This window comes from Canis lupus, chromosome 10, assembly GCF_048164855.1.
Source record: "Canis lupus baileyi chromosome 10, mCanLup2.hap1, whole genome shotgun sequence".
NCBI classification, from domain to species: Eukaryota; Metazoa; Chordata; class Mammalia; order Carnivora; family Canidae; genus Canis; species Canis lupus.
Window position 1 is genome coordinate 73,249,452 of NC_132847.1, and position 7,064 is coordinate 73,256,515.

Below are 7,064 nucleotides of genomic sequence, written 5' to 3' on the forward strand. Positions count from 1 at the left end.
GGCTCTGTGACACAGTTATGAGAAGAATGAACCTGAGGCCCCGGGAGCTCAGCGGCGAGCACCTGCCTCGGCTCAGGGCATGACCCCAGGGTCCCCAGATCAGAGTCCCGCATCAGGCTCCCCTGCTTCTCCCTCTGCCAGTGTCTCTGCCTCTCTGTGTGTGTCTTTCATGAATAAATAACTAAAATCTTAAAAAAAAGAATGAACGTGACATTGACTGACCTGGGTCTAGAGCTTAGTTCTTTGTTTAGTACGTAAGTGAACTCAGGCAGAAATTCCCAGTGCCTCAGTTTCCCCATCTGTGAAACACGAGTGTCTTCATACACTGTGTCTGCGTAGAGGTGCCCGTGTCTTTAAAATACTAGCTCGGATCCTCTCGCAGTCAGGGTTGTCTTTACTCCTTCAGTGCGTTCCTCTGTCTGGTTACAGGCCTGCAGGCAGAGTGGCTGGTGAAAAGCTCCCCCCGCCCCCGCGTGTCCGAATCCAGGCCTTTGCACCAAGCCTGTGAGTTGGGTAGAGTGCCCCAAGCCTCTGAGCTTTGTTTTCCAGTCTGTGATGGAAGCAAAGTGCAACCTGTGTTGGAAGAGTCATCAGTGACGCTGGGGAAGTGCTTAGCAGGGAGCCTCGTAGGGGCTGCATCATTCTCATATTTAGTTGAGAATCTGCAAAACTACCAAGGAGGAAGAGGAAATGCTCGGCTGACTCTTAGAAGGTGGTGGTTTTCCCTCCTCAGTCGCCTGGGCTGGGTTTCCCTCAGTTCCAGGTCAGCTAGAGGCGCCACCTTCCCCAAGGTCAGGCTCAGGGCTCTGGGTGGGGAGGGTGATGGGGGGAGGTGGGGTGATGGGGGGAGTGGGGGTGAAGGGGTGTGGGGGTGATGGGGGGAGTGGGGGGATGATGGGGGTGGGGGGTGATGGGGGATGTGGGGATGATGGGGTGTGGGGGTGATGGGGGAGTGGGGGGTGATGGGGGGTGGGGGTGATGGGGGATGTGGGGGTGATGGGGTGTGGGGGTGATGGAGTGGGGGGATGATGGGTGGGGGTATGTTGGGGGATGTGGGGGTGATGGGGGTGGGGGGATGATGGGGGGTGGGGGGTTATGGGGGAGTGGGGGGATGATGGGTGATGGGGGATGTGGGGGTGAAGGGGGCGGGGCGGGGTGGGCGTGGGGGGTCCCAGGCAGCCCCTCAGGCTCTCAGCATCTTCAGTCGCTTGAGCTATTATTCTTCCCCACCACACCCCCCTCCTTTTTCTTTCTTTACTTGAAGTATTTTTCAGCGTGTTTGGGGGGTTTTAACATTATTTCTAAAAATCTTGCTGTGCTTTCTTCTCGTGCGTCTATCAGGCTTTCTCAACAGCTTCAAACGGAAAACTTTGAAGTCAGTGAACTTAAAAGGAGAACTGGCAACCGCGCCCGTGGCCCGCAGTCCCCAGGGCCGCCCGCAGTAACCGCGCCAGCTCGGCCGCGCCGCCGGGCCAGGGCGCTGCTCCCCCTCCGGGATGCGCGGGCGGGGGGCTGGGGGCACCGGGGGGCACCGGGGGGCCCGGGGGCAGGAGACGGCGGGGGCCAGCCTGGGGCGCAGGGACCCCCCCCGGGATGCGCGGGGGCCCGGGGGCCCGGGAGGGGGGACGGGGGGACGGGACCTGGGGATCAGGGCGGCGAGCGCGGGGCGGGGCGGGGGGGACCGGGCAGCCCGAGGGTTCCCGCTGGCGCCCGGAGCCCCCGTGAGGCCGGCGTCGCGCAGGGTCCCCGTGAGCCGCGGGCCTGGGAAGGACCCCGCCCCCTGCACCCCCTGCACCCCGCCCCCTGCACCCCCTGCACCCCCGCCCCTCCGCTCCCCGGAGAAGGCGGCGGCTCGGGCTCGCTGGGGGCATAAAGGCCCCGAGACTGAGGACTGGGGGCGCTGCTCTGGGCGCGTCCATCCCCGTAGTAGCGCAGGTCGCGGCCCGGCTCCCCGCGCTGGGGGAGGGGGAGGGGGCGGGGGGGGGGAGGGAGATGCTGCTGGAAGCCAGAGTCGCTCCTCCAGCTCTGGGATAGGAGCCCGCCCTCCCTTCCCCCTCTCCCTCTCCCTCCCTCTCCTCTCCCCCTCTCCCCCCTCTCTCCCCACCCTCTCCCTCTCCCTCTCCCTCTCCCTCTCCCTCTCCCTCTCCCCCTCCCCCTCCCTCTCCCTCCTCCCTCTCTCTCCCCCTCTCCCTCTCTTTCCCCATCTCTCCTCCCCTCTCTCCCTCTCCTTCTCTCCTTCTCTCCCTCTCTCCCTCCCCCCTCCCTCCCCCCTCACTCAGTGACTCCGTCTGACCTGGGGACTCCCGGGGGAAGAAAGAACCCCCGGATAGGAGCGGAGTTCCGACCCGGTTCGGGCCTGCAAGGGGGCTGGGACCCGAGAAGAGGGGGCTACGGGCCCTTGCGTCGCGGGTGCGGGTGCCCGGAGGGGGGTCCGCGCCGGGAGGGGCAGGGCACGGGGGGGGGGGGGGCGGGGGGCGGTGAAGGGGGGGCGCTGGGCCCAGGGGAGCCCGCCTCGCCCTCAGCTCCGGAAGGCCGACCTCTGCCTGGGCTTGCTCCGGTTTCGGTTTCTTCCTTGCCCCACAGATGCTTTTGTTTTCTTTTTTAAAATTTTACTTATTTTTTTCACGAGAGACCCCGAGAGAGGCCGAGACCCAGGCCTAGGGAGAAGCAGGCTCCCTGCAGGGCTGGCTTGGACTCGATCCCGGGACCCAGGGGTCACCACCTGAGCCCAAGGCAGATGCCCAAGGGCTGAGCCCCCCAGGGCTCCCCAGAGCTGAATTTTCCACAGACCCGGCCCGGCCCGGCCCGCACTTCGCTGTGCAGCGGCACCTCCCGGTGCCGTCCTTAGTAGGATTCTTTTTTTTTTTTTTTTTTTTTTTTTTCTTAGTAGGATTCTGATAAGTGCTTTCCCACCCCCAACTCTGCAAAGTCCTCCCCGTCTGGGTGCAGGCAACTGTTGGCTTTAGGGCCCTGGTTCCACCTCCAGGACCCCCGGAGCCGTCACCCACATCATACTGAGCCTGCAACAAAACCTCAGGACTCCTTGGGTGAATGGATGTGGGCCTGGAGGGGCGGCCCAGGGGGGCCTTCCCAGAGCCGCAGCCCTCCAGGACAGGCCTGTTCTGCCCTCCAGGGAGAGAGAGAACCGAGAGACCCCCGTGAACTCCCAAGGCGACCCGGCGAGTGGGGAAGCCAGAGCCCAGCAGGTGGGTCTTCTGACCACGTGGATGCTCCGTCCACACCTGGTGACTCGGTGCCCTCCGAGTCCCCACACCTCTCCGCGGCGCCTTCCCGAGTAGAACTGCATCTCTTACGCCCCCCGCCCCAAGTTCAGGTGCCCCACGCCTTCTGGGCTGTGACAGGCACCGCTCAGCGCCCTGTGATGGTCCTTCCCGTGCTCACGCACAGCACCCAAGGTGCTGGCCGCCCAGACCTTATTCCCTTTGCTGGGAGGAAACTGAATTACTGATGTGGGCACGGGGGTCTGCGTTCCAGAAGGACCCAGACACCCAGGGTCTTTGTGTCTCCCTGGCCCAGCAGAGAAAAGCTAAATTGCATTTGAAAGCCCTACAAGGGGGACGTTAATTGAGGCATAAAAGCGTGTGTCTTTGACCTTCCCAGGACCTGTGGTTCTCCCCTTATCTGGGGCCTGTTCCTGCTGACACGGGTCGGGTCGCAGCCTCCTGCTTTGCACCGTCACCGAGGCTCCGGCTCCGGGTCTCCCTGCTCCACAGTGGGCCTGTGCGCTCAGCTCGCCAGTGTTTCTGTGAGCATTTCTGAGCCTCCTTCCTGGGACTCCCCAGCCCCGGAATAATTTCTCATATCTGTCCCAAGTCCCAGTCTCAACGACAGGACTCGCTGACTTCACGGTGGGATTTGGGGATTTTGTAGGAAGCCGTGTCCACTCACTCACTCACTCACTCACTCATTTGTTCACTTTTAATTTCTCAGTCCCTCACTCATCCGTGCACTTCTCCAGGCTTTCACTTACGTTTTGGTCCCATTTCCAGGCATTTGTTGATTGAGCCAAAGAGGACTGACTACGTGTGACATAAGTTGGATCGAGTCACTGTGGAAGCGTAAGGACTCCTGCATGCACGGAGCTGTTTGAGTTAGTGAAAATGGCTGGAGGGAGCTCGTGCAGTGGCCTAAAATCCCTGTAACGTTGCATTTTCCAGAAAAGTGTTCATCCAGGGTTGTTTGAAGGTCTAGGGCTATATTTAGTGAGCAAGTCAGCTCAGTTAAAAGTTAGTTTTGGGAGTGAAAGAAAGACCTGAGTTCAGACGTCAGCTTTGCCACTTACCAGTGATAGGACTCTGGGCTAGGTACTTAAACTGCTCTGAGCCTCACTGTCTTCATTTTTATTTTATTTTATTTTATTTTATTTTATTTTATTTTATTTTATTTTATATTTTATTTTATTTTATTTATTTTATTTTATTTTATTTTATTTTTTAATTAATTTAGCTGTCTTTATTTTTAGTATTTTTTTCATTTTCAGTGAATTTACTTATTTATTTTTTTATTGTTCAATTTGCCAACATATAGCATAACACCCAGTGCTCATCCCATCAAGTGCCCCCCTCAGTGCCCGTCACCCAGTCACCCCCACCCCCCGCCCTCCTCCCCTTCCACCACCCCTTCCTTGTTCGTTTCCCAGAGTTAGGAGTCTCTTATGTTCTGTGTCCCTCTCTGATATTTCCCACTCATTTTCTCTCCTTTCCCCTTTATTCCCTTTCACTATTTTTTATATTCCCCAAATGAATGAGACCATATAATGTTTGTCCTTCTCCTATTGACTTACCTCACTCAGCATAATACCCTCCAGGTCCATCCACATCGAAGCAAATGGTGCGTATTTGCCATTTCTAATGGCTGAGGAATATTCCATTGTATACATAAACCACATCTCCTTTATCCATTCATCTTTTGATGGACACCGAGGCTCCTTCCATAGTTTGGCTATTGTGGCCATCGCTGCTAGAAACATCGGGGTGCAGGTGTCCCGGCGTTTCACTGCATCTGTATCTTTGGGGTAAATCCCCAACAGTGCAATTGCTGGGTCGTAGGGCAGGTCTATTTTTAACTCTTTGAGGAACCTCCACACAGTTTTCCAGAGTGGCTGCACCAGGTCACATTCCCACCAACAGTGCAGGAGGGTTCCCCTTTCTGCACATCCCCTCCAACATTTGTGGTTTCCTGCCTTGTTAATTTTCCCCATTCTCACTGGTGTGAGGTGGGATCTCATCGTGGTTTTGATTTGTATTTCCCTGATGGCCAGTGATGCAGAGCATTTTCTCATGTGCATGTTGGCCATGTCTATGTCTTCCTCTGTGAGATTTCTGTTCATGTCTTTTGCCCATTTCATGATGGATTGTTTGTTTCTTTGCTGTTGTGTTTAAGAAGTTCTTTATAGATCTTGGAAACTAGCCCTTTATCTGATACGTCATTTGCAAATATCTCCTCCCATCCTGTAGGTTGTCTTGTAGTTTTGCTGACTGTATCCTTTGCTGTGCAGCAACTTCTTATCTTGATGAAGTCCCAATAGTTCATTTTTGCTTTTGTTTCTTTTGCCTTCGTGGATGTATCTTGCCAGAAGTTACTGTGGCCGAGTTCAAAAAGGGTGTTGCCTGTGCTCTCCTCTAGGATTTTGATGGAATCTTGTCTCACATTTAGATCTTTCATCCATTTTGAGTTTATCTTTGTGTCTGGTGCAAGAGAGTGGTCTAGTTTCATTCTTCTGCATGTGGATGTCCAATTTTCCCAGCACCATTTATTGAAGAGACTGTCTTTATTTTTAAAAGAGAGGTCCTGATATCTACCTGGGAAAAGAGAAGACGTGTGGACGTACCCACACGGATCCTGGCACACCACCGTTGGCGCTGGCATTATTACTACTGCCCACGATGAAGGCGGGTTTGGACCACCAGACAGCATTGCTGATGGGTCCCTGTGTCCTCTGCGGAATCACAGATACTCTGATGGTCTCATAAGAAACAAGCTGAAAAATGGGCCTTCCTTGAGGAAGCCGGCAGCATAGAATAAAATGAAACCGCTGATGCTTTAGACTTTCCTTTCACCACCTCCTGGGGGGCGGGGGGAAGGACTGGAGGCCCCTGTGTGTGGGACAGCAGGAGTGACATCAGGGAGAGTGAGAGACACAGGCGAAAAGTGGGCACGATGGCAGCAACACGGCCAGCTCAGGAATGCCTGAACTTCCCTGCCTCCATCTGGGGATGCCTCCCCTGTTGAAAGCACCCATCCATTCCTGTATCTATTTGCAACACGGTTCTGTTTGGCGTGCTAAGTTCTGGATGGGTTTCTGAAGAGCCACTGCCACTGCACTTCTAAGGTAGTCTTCATATGATTGTTCTCTTTTTCCCACCTTGCCTTGCAGTGGCTTTGCTCTATTCAGAGCACCTCTTGCTCGGAAATCCCATAGTAAAACAGATATGGGGTCTGTTGCAGTTGAAATTGGGGTCAGCTTATGGAGCCTGTCCGTTCAGCGCCCCCCTGGCCCTGTCCTGTCCTCCCATCCTAGGTAGGCTTGCGGGGGTTCTGGAGCACCCCTTTAGTTTAGGGACTGAAGATTCAAGACCTCACGTGGCTATTGCCAATGTGCAACCCTGTTTTACCAGAGGATGAAATAATAACCATTTGCACCAACATGCTCAAAACCCAGGATGGGGAAATTTATCAATTCCATAAACAGGCCAGTTTTGATGGCAAGAGTGGGATACAGGGTGGTGGTGGCAGAGGGAAGGCCTGGGGGGGATGTGTTCACACCTCTTACATCACGGAGTCGTCAGAGCAGCCTGCGAGGTCAGGGGAGCAACCTGGTCACTAGCAAGGCACCCCTTGTGACTCTGGGGAGTCCCTCGGCTGAGAAGTGGCCAGGCTGAGATTGGAGTTCAGGTCCTCTGACTGTCTTTCCCGTGGGCACTGCGGGGCTTCCCAGGTCTCTTCCCTCACCTCGAGTGCTGTGTCAGCTGCCCCTTTTGCATCGAGCGTGGGGAAGGGTGAGTGACCCCGAGAATGTACCGCGCACCCACCCAAACGGCCAC

General features: G+C 55.8%; 1 long non-coding RNA gene across 2 annotated transcripts; it reads left to right on the forward strand.

Annotated features, from left to right (window-relative positions):
* Positions 1–659: 659 nt before the first annotated feature.
* Positions 660–6,059, forward strand: LOC140641947 (uncharacterized). Of its 2 annotated transcripts, XR_012038540.1 has the most exons (5): positions 660–791; positions 3,134–3,206; positions 3,622–3,766; positions 4,011–4,079; positions 5,805–6,059. It is a non-coding gene; the product is annotated as an uncharacterized lncRNA (long non-coding RNA). The 2 variants fall into 2 exon arrangements; XR_012038541.1 differs by lacking the exon at positions 3,622–3,766.
* The last annotated feature ends 1,005 nt before the right edge of the window (positions 6,060–7,064 follow it).